The sequence below is a fragment of the Mus musculus genome, chromosome 9, assembly GCF_000001635.26.
Source record: "Mus musculus strain C57BL/6J chromosome 9, GRCm38.p6 C57BL/6J".
NCBI classification, from domain to species: domain Eukaryota; kingdom Metazoa; phylum Chordata; class Mammalia; order Rodentia; family Muridae; genus Mus; species Mus musculus.
Window position 1 is genome coordinate 41,935,673 of NC_000075.6, and position 12,859 is coordinate 41,948,531.

Below are 12,859 nucleotides of genomic sequence, written 5' to 3' on the forward strand. Positions count from 1 at the left end.
CCCCCTGTAGCCGACTCCTGGGGCCCTTGCCAGATCCTGCCACGCATAGATCCTGCAGGGGAGAGCAAGAGACTGAGCACAGGGTCTTCCCTGGCTGCGCCCCTGCACGTGCACGCGGGCAGGTGTCCCTCCCCTCCCCCTTCGATTCCTGCGCAGGGCTGTGGTCCTTTGTGTCTGAGTCTCCTCGCGCGCGTCTGCTCTAGACTGGGTGGGGTGGGGGAAGCCGGAAGCGGCGTCTGGGACTTGAAAAATGCCTAGAAGGGTGGACCTTTCCATTCACAGCCCCGACCCCCTCCAGGGCCTCCATCCCCCTCCCCCATCATCCTCCTGCAAGCCCACACCACATCACCTCACCTCTCTTTCTCAGTTTCCTCTCCCCCACCCCCCGCCCCCGCCCAGGTCATCTGGATGTCATTGTCCCTGTGGTGGTTCCCCAGCTACGAGTTTGCATTCGCTGCCCCCACGTGTACGGAACTAAACGCACTAAAGCACCCCCACTCTGCATACCCTATACAACTTCACTTCCGGGGAAGACTCTCCAGGTACCTCATTCCCTGGCTCCATGATCCTCATAAAGAATGGCTTCTTTATCCCCAAAGAGTAATGAAAGGGGCCTAGGGGATATTTAACAAGAGCAGGGGGCACCGCCAGGAAGGGGACTACGTTTTTTTTGTGTTGAACAGTGGGTGGATGTGCTGCCTTGTGAGGCTTGGGCCAATTTCGTCCTTTCCTTAAGAATATAGGAGAGCAGTCTAATTCCCCTCCGCTCCTCTAAACGCAGACTTGGGAGGGGTGTGTGTGGACGGCTATACAGTGAACCCCATTAAAATGTTTTCCTTTTATTTAGCTTCAAAAGCTGTTACTTCATTCGATAACAGCATATATATATATATATATATATATATATATATATATATATATATGTATGTATGTATGCTGAAAAAGATCAGCAAAAACCTAGGACATTGTTGCTTTAAGAATCTAGACGAAAACACCTTAAATGAACTCTGCAGCAGACAGTTGAAGGGGGAAAAAAAAAAGCCCTTCTCTGGCCCTTGCTGCTTTTTGCCATTATTCATGATGTAATTTTTCAGGTGTTAGTTTGGCAGAGAAAGATTGGAACTGGGCTTGTTGCTAGGACATGAATGAAGAAGAGGAATCTCATTGGTTCCCCAGTACTTGTCTGGAGCCAATGAGATGGAAGGGGATGGAGTTGGGAGGGAGGCCACCAGGAAAAAAAAACAGAGAGAGAGAGAGAGAGAGAGAGAGAGAGAGAGAGAGAGAGAGAGAGAGAGAGGGAGGGAGGGAGGGAGGGAGGGAGGGAGGGAGGGAGGGAGGGAGGGAGGGAGGGAGGGAGGGAGGGAGAGAGAGAGAGAGAGAGAGAGAGAGAGAGAGAGAGAGAGAGGGAGGGAGGGAGGGAGGGAGGGAGGGAGGGAGAGAGAGAGAGAGAGAGAGAGGGAGGGAGGGAGGGAGGGAGGGAGAGAGAGAGAGAGAGAGAGAGAGAGAGAGAGAGAGGAGAGAGAGAGAGAGAGAGAGAGAGAGAGAGAGAGAGAGAGAGAGAGAGAGAGAGAGAGAGAGAACACTTCGGCCAGACTATTAATGCTTTGCTATGTTAAAATGAAGTGGAATACTGTGAAGGTGGGGTATTTTAGAGTATCTTAGGGTGTGGATGGTCAGTGGTGCCCAATGGACCAAGGCTGAAAAAATAAGCATTTAAGAGGCAGCTTTGTGTCGACTACCCTGGGTTTTTCTAATAATTCATTGTCATTGCCAGTCTGGAGCAAGATGCAAGCAAGGCCTCCTATGTTTAACACCCTTAACCCGCTGCCACACACCGTCTGGGGTCTGCAATGATGCTAAAGCTGGAGGCAGGAATGCTGGTGCACAGGCGCTGGGATTTTTCCTCTAGTCTTGACTAAGTGAACCCCAAATAACCTTCTGCTGTGTAAGTGAACCGGCTCTTGGTGTGAACTGGGACTCAACATGTTATCTGCCCAAGGCATTGGAACAGGCTCCCATCACACATTGCCATGGGCATCTCAGTGGGTAACAAGATCTGGCCCAGCCAAACCCCCAGTTCCAATGCCTTCCACATGGCCGAACACTGCAGCAAAGAATGTCACTGGGTTTCCTGACCAGCGGTATAAAATGGTCACCCACTTAAGCATTTTGAGCCCCAGGCTCCTGGCTAGCACAGTAAGTGACTCTGGGTGCCAATCATGCCTGGTTGCTTGATTTTGAGCAGTTCTTTGCAAGTAGGGAGGAAGAGGTGTACTGAGCCTGCAAGGCCCCGTCTTTTCCTCCGGGAGTTCTACAGGGCCTAACAAACACTGCTGCTTACCATCACCTATTGTCTGAGCTGCAGCTGTATCCCACACCTTTTTCTTTAATAACTGGGCAGGGCTTTGAGCTGAGTGATTTGAAACACACACAATAAATTGACTTCTATTGGGTTATAGACCAGGCTGGTTTATTTACACCCTGGAGGAGGCTCAACCTCTGCCAGATTCCTGACTTCAGAGATTTTGTGGCTGCCGTCCAGCAACATAAAAGGATTTTTCCTTGTAACCGGAGCACTTCCTAAAACCACAGGCAGTTTCAATCAATTACCATCTCTGGATGCAATACAAAAATTTTAAGGGACTCAAAAGGACCAGGACTGTTTTTGACCACAAGTCTTTCTGGATCCATAGCAGGAATTGATTTGATATTGATTTTTTTTCCTCCTTGTCTGTTCCTGGGTCCTCCCCTGTTGCTGCAGATTTAGGAGGATAGAGGGTGGTGCACGGATAGAAAACAGGAAGAGGTGAGACAAGAAAGATTTCTAAACAGGCCTTCTTTTTCTGTCAACCTAACAAAGCGGAGGCTCTGTTCACGTAGCTCCATGTGCGGACCCTAATTGTCACCCTTCAGGTGACAGGTACCATGTGAGCCTCAGTTCAAAGCCAAAGTCAAAGCTGAATAAACCTGATTTCAGACAGCCGGCATTTCAAAATAAAAGTTTGCAGCCTGAGCCTCAAATGGAAGTCTTCCTGCAGTCTCCAGGAGTCTGATAGAGTGCAGCACGGGGCAGGCTGCACACACCATTGTTCTCAGTTCTCATAAAACCCAACTCCCTGGCAGAGTTAGCGGTCCTGTCCTAACTGAGCAGAGCCCCCAGGACCGGGGCCAGGGGTGTAACATGCAAAGAAAAGATGCCACAGGCTGCAAGGGGAAGTTCAAAGCCATGCAGCTGCCAAGGAGAGGAAGGGGAGTCTTAAAGGAAAGAAGGGAGTCCCTCTATGTTTCAATGTGTAGATGAATTGGGTATTATTTTATATTTAATGGAGGAACTGGCTGACAATCCTAAGACCTAAACTCTCTTTAGTGAATTTAAACATGAAGAGAAGGATATGGCTTGCTTGGTAGAGTGCTTGCCAAGCAGGGGTGAAGCCTGGGTTCCATCTCAAACCACCTCACAAACTGGATGTAGTGCACCAGCCGGGAAGTCTAGCAATGGGAAGGTGGGAGGGAAAGATTCTGAAGTTCAAGGCCATCCTCAGCTACCCAGCAAGTCCGAGGTCAGACTGAACGACATGAAGCAGTCAGTCTCTAAAGGGTCAGTCAGTAAGGAGAAGAGCCCTGAAGCCAGTCGAACAAGCAGTTAAGCCACACAGGTTCATTCCAAGCCAGCGCCAACGCCCAGCCTCTAAACATCCAATGTGTGTGTCATTAACGCTGCTGTATAAAAGCATTGTCCTTCCTTCATGCAAAAAAAAAAAAAAAAAAAACTTACAGAATCCCACACAGATGAAGAGGTCTGCTTAGTGATGCCTAGAGAGCCTGGGCCAGGACCAAACTGGGACACTGCATTTAAGCGAGGAAGGGAGCCTTCACCAACAGTCTTCAGAAATGGCCACATTTGCATTGCCACTGTGTGAACTACAAGCTAATTATGCTTTGTTGTAAGGGAAGCAAATTATACTGATTGTACAATAAAAGCTATTGTCGGTCCCATCATGACTCTGAAAGATGCAAAAATATTGACTGGCTCTAAATAGCATTTTACTTTTCTCCCTATAGACAGCAATTTTTAAGGCATGGAATGACCAAAGATGGCTCTGTTAAGCAGTCATTGGGCAAAAGTGTGTCAAGAGAAGCAGGAGGTATGAACAGGACAGATAGTGTCTGTGAGTGACCAAGGAAGAGTTTGTGTGTGTGTGTGTGTGTGTGTGTATTCTTAAAATTCCCCACAGTACCTACAACAACAATAATATAATGAAGCCCACTGACATCTCTCAAAAGAAGGTGATTAATTAAAGTAATTAGGCTCCACTGAATTATTAAAATATGAAGTCTTCTGCAGGATGACCAAAAAAAAAAAAGCGCCAGACCATTTTTGCTGTTCAAAAATTAAAACCATATTCTGGTTCATTAGCTAAGACGGGAACTCACACGTTTTAGCCTACAATCTTATTCACAGATGCGTAAGTGTCTAATATTTCACACCTTTGTAATGGCTCTTATATAAAAAAAAAAAGAAAAGAAAAGAGAGGAAAAGAAAGAGAAACAACATCCTGACTTCAATTATTTCATCACTCACAGAGAAAAGGAGAGCTTTTGAAAGAAAGGCAAGGAGTCTGTGGGGTTTGTTTTGAAAATGTCCTCAGGCTTTGAAAGGACAGGTGTGTCGGGCACAGGACTAGACTCAGGCTGGGGACAGGGAAGGACAAAGAGGCATTGCTCAAAACATTCCTCAGTTGTCTTTGCTAAATGAAGCTGACTGATGCCTGATTTAGAAACCCTAGCCATATCGCAGGGCCCCATCTAACCCTCTCTCTGAAACCTACGCCTTTCAGACATAGCTATCTGCTTCCAAGTCAAGTTCTCACTTGGCTTAACCCTGCCTGGAGCACACTTGATTACTTAATGGCCCGTGGCCTCTTCTTCTGCTGTGCAGAGAACTGAGTTCCAACTCGTCTGCTTCGCTCTCCCAGAGTTCACCCTTGGCCCGGCACCAGCTATGGCTCCCCTGCTCTGAAACCTTCCACCTCCTCTTCTGCCTTCAGAGCAAATGGTCTTCGTGACCTTCTGGCATCGGCCCTCGCTGAATCCTCCAATGGGTGTTTAATGCACCCACTAGAGAAAACACCAATTCTGTCACACATTATCATGGCTTTGGGTCACTAAACTTGGCTTAGAAAAGGTCTGGACAAAAGACTATGAGCTAGTACACATGAAGGGTGCCTGGGCCTAGTATCTGCATGCTCCTTCAGATATCACTACCTTAGGATGGTTGTTTTTCTGTTTCATTTCATTTTCTGTTTTTTAATCATGTGCTCTGTGCCTCAAGCAAACTTCCCACTGTTTTGTTGACGCCTCTTCACCAATATGCCATTGTTCAAGAGCCTATCAAAACCTACCAATCCTTGCCTTCGCTGAAACAACATGGTCTACAAAACTCTTTCCCAGACTCAGCCCTGCTCATTGACTCCTAGAGCCCTGTGTTTTGCACTGAAGTTTTGAAAAGAGATGGAGGGTAGCGGCCACATCTCTCTTTGTATCCACCTCACGTTCATAGCAGAAACCGTTAGTGTCCGATATTATCCAACTTCCACTGCACGACCTTGGAGTCACGTGACTAGTTGAAATGGATGGACTGTGAACAGTGGTGACAGCTGAGAGACAATGTCCTTCATCCGGCCTTCTCTTCCCGTCTTTGACAACCAGGGAACTCACATTGGAAAGTTCAGATCTAAGATGGCATCCACGCCGTCCTTTGTAAGGGTTCCAAGTGACACATGGAACAAAGAAGTCCCAACAACCCTTGCTATGTGTGTTACCTGAGCAAGAAAGAAGCATTTTGTTGTACTAATGCTTTACATGTAGAGCTGTTACTTTAGTATAACCTTGTTTATACTGATGTAATAGCCAACTTTACAATAAAAACAAACAAAAAGCAAAACGAACAAACAAAAAGAGGACCACAGGACGTATCAAATATTCAAACCCTGAATAGGTGATATAAAAAAAAAACCTCAAGAGATGTATACTTTAAAAAAAAATAAAATAAAAAAGCAGAGTCTCTGACTGGCCTCACCAAAATAGACAAATAGGCTAGGCTTGCTAGCCAGTAAGACCTATAGGTCTACCCACCTCTGCCTTTGAATAACAGACTCTTTTATTAACGTGTATGATTATCTGTTTTGCCCAATCTAATTCCAAGCATTTGATTTTGACTATTTAACTATAGTGCAAACCCTTCAAGGGCTTTCTCAGTTGTTCACAGAGCCATCTCCAGCAGCTCTGAGCATGGATTTAGTCAGACCTGTTGGTTAGTAAAGAGTCATGCTTGGTTCAACGGTTCACTCTGTATTCAGTTTGTATCAGAGCTTTTGTTGTACAGTAACACCTCTCTTATAAAGAAGAAAGCATAATGAACATATTTCTAAACTTGAGTTTTAACGTTCCCCTCCCCTACCGACTCTAAAGATCCCAACAGACACCAAATAGGTAGTGATGGAGTTGAAGGCCTGTTCTCAGAGCAGTTTTCTGCCATCTTCATCCCAGATAGATGAACCAGGTGATGCATGCTACACACACCTTCTACCATCAGAGAAGCTCTTTCAATAGTCAGAACCTTAAAACCTTAAAATTCAAGTCCAGCCCCTCCAGGTGAGGAACTAGACCCTTCTGTGCGGTTTGCCATCTGCAGAGATGGGAGCTGTTTCTCTCCTTTCTTCCTTCTTGGTTTGTTGTAGCAAACACTAATTAGGATCCAATGGGGGGTGGGGGGAGACACACTTTGAAACAAAATTCACAAACATTATCCTTCTGCTCTCTTAATAATAGCTGGGTCCCAAGAACGCTTATGAAAATCTGCCTTTTGGACTTTCACAAACACCTAGACTATGTTGTCTTAACTACTGGTGAGGAAAGAATTCTCAGAAATGTAGGCATTGTGCTCCATCCCTGTCGTGATTAGGAAACCTGACTGGAGATGGAAAGACTAACACACCCACAGAGTAAATGCAACTCAGTGCAGAAGGGCTAGCCCGAGCTTGGGAACATTCTCTATGAATTGGGATTTAAGAAGGCGCTGAAGGGGGTTAAAAGGAGGCCGTTTGTGTGAAAGCTGGAAAAACTCTCCACCTGTGATATATATGCTCTGAACTAGAACGCCTTACTCCAGGACCCTATTCTCAAAAACTGAATTAAAAAATGGCTAAACATTTATAGAAGAAGGATGGTGCAAACTTACACCTCATCTGGAGTAAGGTAAACCCAAATTGGGTTCTCTCCCAAGATGCCAGAGTCTTTAACAGAGCATGAGAAATTCAGATAATTACCATCACTGCCACTTGGACAGTCTACCAATGGTGACTGTGCCATAGGTCCAGGCACCTCTCAACTGCCCTCTTAATTGGTTTTCTCTGTGCCAGCTACTGTCAGGGGCTCTAAATGCCAGTTTGCCCTGTGGGGCATTGCCTCTGAGTAGCAGAATCAGCTCAGAGCTGCCAGGGCCACCAGGATATCAGGCTGCTCAGAAGCACTAAATGGGCAAGGTCAGGATATCCAAGGGGGAAAGGGCTGGCTCCAGTTGACCAAAGGCAAACTCAGCCGAGAGACACAGTCTTTGTCAGGTCACTGTTTAAAATGCAGAAGGGAAGCAGAGCGCTGCTCTCTGGAGCCAGGTGGGAGCCAAGGCCGGTAATTAAGAGGTAAGCAACACTGTAGCCAGTGGGCTGGGAATTCACTGAGCAGATGGCGAAGGTGGAAGTGCAGTTGTTCCCTAGCCAAGTGCCCTTGTACACAGATGTCATTGTTGGGTGTGTGTCCTACCAAGGACTCCAGATCTTTGACACAGCAGTGCAGCTCTCCTGCTCCCTGTCCTGTGGGCACATAAAATGCCACACCCACTCCTATCCTTCACCCAAAGGTTGCTAGAGACAGTGCTGATCTCAGCCTCAGAAACCTCCTTGTTGCACTTTAATTCTGCTCAACCTTTGAGATTCTCTCTCTCTCTCTCTCTCTCTCTCTCTCTCTCTCTCTCTCTCTCTCCCTCCCTCCCTCCCTTCCTTTTCATTTATAAGAGTGAATGTCACTCATTGTGTCCACAATAATGCACCCTAGAAATTCTAAGCCCAATAAGGAACAGTTTCCACATTCCAGTTCAGTTTAGCCAGTGAAACATTGAACCAGCACACAAAAATGATACAGTTCCTAGGACTAAACTATGCAGAACTGCTCAGTGCGTTCTTCTTACCATGGTCAACTCTGCATGTGAGGATGCCATGCTAGCCAGCCACTGGCTTTAAGTATCAAAATGCACATCAGTTTCCCAATTTTACATTCCCAGCCTACTTCTCTCCTTAGCTCTCATTCATTCCCCAGCTCCTCCTGAAATATATGCCTGGTAGACATCTCAAGTTTACTTAGGGCCCGCCTCTGACTCTTCTCTCCTTCCCGTCTTCTGCCACCTTACCACCAAGCTACCTCCCTCCCCCTACATGGCAGAGGATTCCCCCAATGGCGCATGTAGTAATTCCAAGCACTACCCATGAACCTACCCTTTCTCTCGTAGCCTTTAACCAACCAGCATATCTGGAGGAAAATCAACATCCCCTGCTTCTTACCACATTTTTTTAGTTTGACTTGTCTCAGTGGTTACAGATCCTATTTTGCATGCAACAGATTCCATATGAATTCTGAGGTTTCATAGAGTCAACCATTGGGGGAGGGGCATGTCAATAGAGTCTAGATTAACAACCCAGGTCATTGGCTGCTATAAATGAGTGTTTATATCTGTTTAATAGTTTTAGATGTTAAGCTACTTAGGGACAGGGCTCCTCCATGTAATTATCTCTGTAGGGCACCTGGCGCGGTGCCTCATATAGTTAATCCCTTAATTAAGTCTTTTTGAATATCATATGGAGAAGAAAATGAACCATTCATCCAATAAATATTTATTGAACACATACCATGTGCAGTATCCTGTGCTGGTTTTCATGGGAGATACAAAGACTTGGGTAGAACAGAAAGGGGAAGTTAGCTGATCATACAGAGTGACAGAGAGGAAGGGATGCTGGCGCCCTGGCTTCAGAGTCCAGCAGGGGTTGGGGAGATGGATGAGGTAAAGATGAGTTTGTTGAGATGTAAGGTCTTCCTGAGAGGAAGAGGTCCTGAGGGGTCGTAGGAAGGCCTGGTGTTACCAGGGCTTGAAGGTTAATAGTAACGGAATTATCATTCAAGCCATACGCACCTCAGAGGCCGGCAGGAAAGATAATTCAACACCATTCAGAATCTATGGACCACTGAAAGGTTCTAGGAACTCTCGTTTACTGTTGTTCTCATGTCACAAGTAGGAAACGGGTTGTATCGAGCCCCTTTTCAGGCACTGAGGCATCAGGATGCTAACAGAAGATGGGGAGCATCCGGGTGGGTGCTTAGTCACGCTCTGTGTATGAACAAGTGCTCCCCCGGCACATGCCGTGCTTCCTAACATGATACAACTCCCTTCAGAGTGACTCATAGCTATGGCTATCATTGTTGCTGCACAGCATTTCCATAGGGCCAGGCCATGAACACAGAGCATATTTGCTTTTTCTCAAGAGTCTACCACTGACTAAGCTACACTTCCCAGTCTGCAGTAAAGCATTTTGCTATGCATTATTCTACTGGTTTCTCTAACCTTCCCCCAGTGAAACTGGGAGCATAGAAGGTGTAGAGGAAGACAGCTTTGAGCACACACAGTTTTCATAATGGCCTATAGCTCCCAGGAAAGCCCCACTTAAGACTTGGCTCAACAAACAATCACTGGATTTTACAAGTTGAGCTGAACCAAAATGGCCACGTGGGTAGTAATTCAAAAGTGCTATGTGAGTTCCTGATCACTGGCTTGGTCACCTGTAGGGGTAGGATCTTGGTGCTTCTGGTTTAAGGATCTGGATTAAAGAGATGACTAGTCCTCCCTCACATTGGATAAAGTCCCTATACTCAGTAAGCTTAACTCCGTCAGCTTAACAGATGTCCATTCTTGGATAGAAGAATCAGTCACCAAGTACCTTCAAGTTACCCTGAGTGAGATTTAAACTATGATTTGAGTCTCTCTGGAACTTTTACAAGCAACTTACAGAGATGGCTAGTCTGACCCTGAACCATCAGAGCAGCCACAGATTCCTTATTCTTCATATATGAATAAGGGGATCAGGGACAGAGACCATGTTTGAAATGAGTAGTCAAGAAAGCAATGTCAGAACAGAGCACAGAGCCAACCTGACACAGTGTCTGTTGTGTGGGTGAGAGGTGGTTGTTTAGTGATCACAACAGACCCTTGTGGTTCCTGGCCTGCACCAACTTCCAGCTCTGGAGTTAGCTCTTTTGCCTCTTATCATGACTCAGAGATGCAGTGGCCATGGCCCTGTGACCATGTGGCATTTTCTCTTCAGCTCACACAGGAGTGGGACTCTGATTATCTTTTGACTTAATGAGTGTTTGGTTTATATTTGGTGCGATCTCTAGTCAAAAGGGCCATATCTACATGTGCCTTATTTATGGTTGCTATTGCTGTGATAGAACCCCATGACCCAAAACGGCTTGGGAAGGGGAGGGTTTATCTCACTTACATAAAGTTAGCCATTCCAACTGACCCCCTTGTCAGCCTGACAACCAAACACATCACTTTTCAGTTAGAACCTTTCCTGTCTCATTTATCCCCAAGATTAATATTAATATCACAACATAAAACATACATAGCTTTAAGAGGCCCTAGAGTCATTACAAATTCAAACACATTTTTAAAAGAGGAATGCAGTATCTTTACAATATCCAGTCTCTTTAAACCTCCCAAACCTCTTTTAAAAGTTTAAAATCTCTCAGTGTGGGTTCCTGTAAAGATCAAAATTAAGCAGAATATTCTGTTACTTCAGAAGGGAAGAACCAGAGCACACTCACAATCCGAACAAAGCAAAACCAAACTGCAACTCTGTAAATAACTCAGTGTCTAATAGCTGGGATTCATTCATGATCTTCTGGGCTCCTTTAAGGGGCTTCCATCACTTCTCGGCTCTGCCCTCCTTGGCACACAGATTGTCTTCCAGGCTCTGGCATGCTCCAGTTCACTACTGCTGCTGTTCTTGGTGATCATCCCATGGTACTGACATTTCCAAAATGCCGGACTCTTCTGCTACAACTGGATTGTACTTTCACCAATAGCTTCTCTTGGGCCCTCTTCATCGCACCAAGTCTCAACTTCTCCCAATGATCCCTGGGGAGTAGATCCTGGAGATTCCACTGGCACTAAGGCAGAACCTTCTTCATTGGCCTATCCTGGTCTCTCACAGTACCAATGTCAACAGAAAACCCTGGCTTCTGTGTGGATGTTCATACACTTGGACACAGATATGAACACACACACATGAAAAAGAGATAGAGAGAGACAGACAGAGAGACAAAGACAGAGAGAAGAAGAAAAATGCAGAGATGAAGCCTCCATCACAAAAACTCTGAGACCCACTTATAGCAAATTCTCATTTATGCACACAGGTAGGGAACTAATAGTGTAGACACCTATATAGATATCAGCCCCTATTTCTGTTCCTTCATTGGTCCTCTCAGTCTTCCCAGAAGAATTAAGCACACACTGAGGACCAGGTAACTTGCTAAACACTGGAGATTTAGAGCCGACTAGGGTACGGGACTTTTCCTGTAGTGACATAAGCAAGTAGATAAAATAGACAGGCAAACGATCATGACAGAAGATGGTAAGTGATGCGGCAAAAATATGGGCACATAGTTCTCAGGAACAGAGGGGAAGGCTATCTCTATACTAGTGAAGTCCTACTATGAGCCAAAGGACCATCAAAGCAAACCACCATGACTACAAAAATCCCTGTGACCACCAGTTGATCCAAAAGCTGAGCCTGTCGTAAGTGTGGGAAGCTGAGTTGTCGAGTATGTGTGTGTGTGTGTGTGTGTGTGTGTGTGTGTGTGTGTGTGTCTGTGTCTGTGTCTGTGTCTGTGTCTGTGTCTGTGTCTGTGTGTGAGTGTCAGGAATGGAAGTGTGAAAAGGATCAGAAGCACGGATGTGTTGGCTGATTCTAAGAACAACGCTCAGAGCCGACCGTCATCATGATGGGACTCATGTACGGCCTGTGTGACATCAGCAGTGAGTGTGGATGAGATCAGGGACATCTGAGTCCATCACCAGACTCGGTTGAATGATCCTGTTCACACTGGGGAACCTCTGGAGGGAAATCACATGTGCTGGTTTTCAAGCTTGGGCAGGAGTTTCTATAGAGAAAGTTCCGTGCAGCTGCTGTTGCTAGTCCCACATGCCTCTTCCCAACACTGCGGGTGTGGTGTTCAAAGCCACCCGTCCCCACATGCTGGTTTTCATACCAGCACATCCTCCACTGCATTTACATGGAGTGATCTTTGTTCCCTGAAACAGTCTTCAATTCTTTAGCTTTTTTTTCTTTTATTGTCCCTTCTCTCCAAATGTCTTCTGATTAAAATTGTACATTTAAAAAAAAAAAATCTCCAGCCCAGATACTAGCCCATCTTGGAAGATTTTCTCTCCTAATGCCCTAGGATAAAGGAATCATTCCCTAAGATTTCTTCAAGGTCCCGCTGTCTATGCTTGCCTTCTACTTTGGCTTAAACACAGTGCTTCACATACTTGTTTGATACGTGAGGAATATGGTAAGATGTTTACGGAGGGGCCATATTCTGTTTGCATAGCATTTTTTTTTAACTAGAAATGTCCTGAATTAGTCTCTGGTGAACTTTGATACACACATTCATGAGTCACCACCAGTCACAGGTTCTAACCTTCTAGAATATTTACTAAGTTGTTTTTTAAAAAATGAATCTTTTGAAA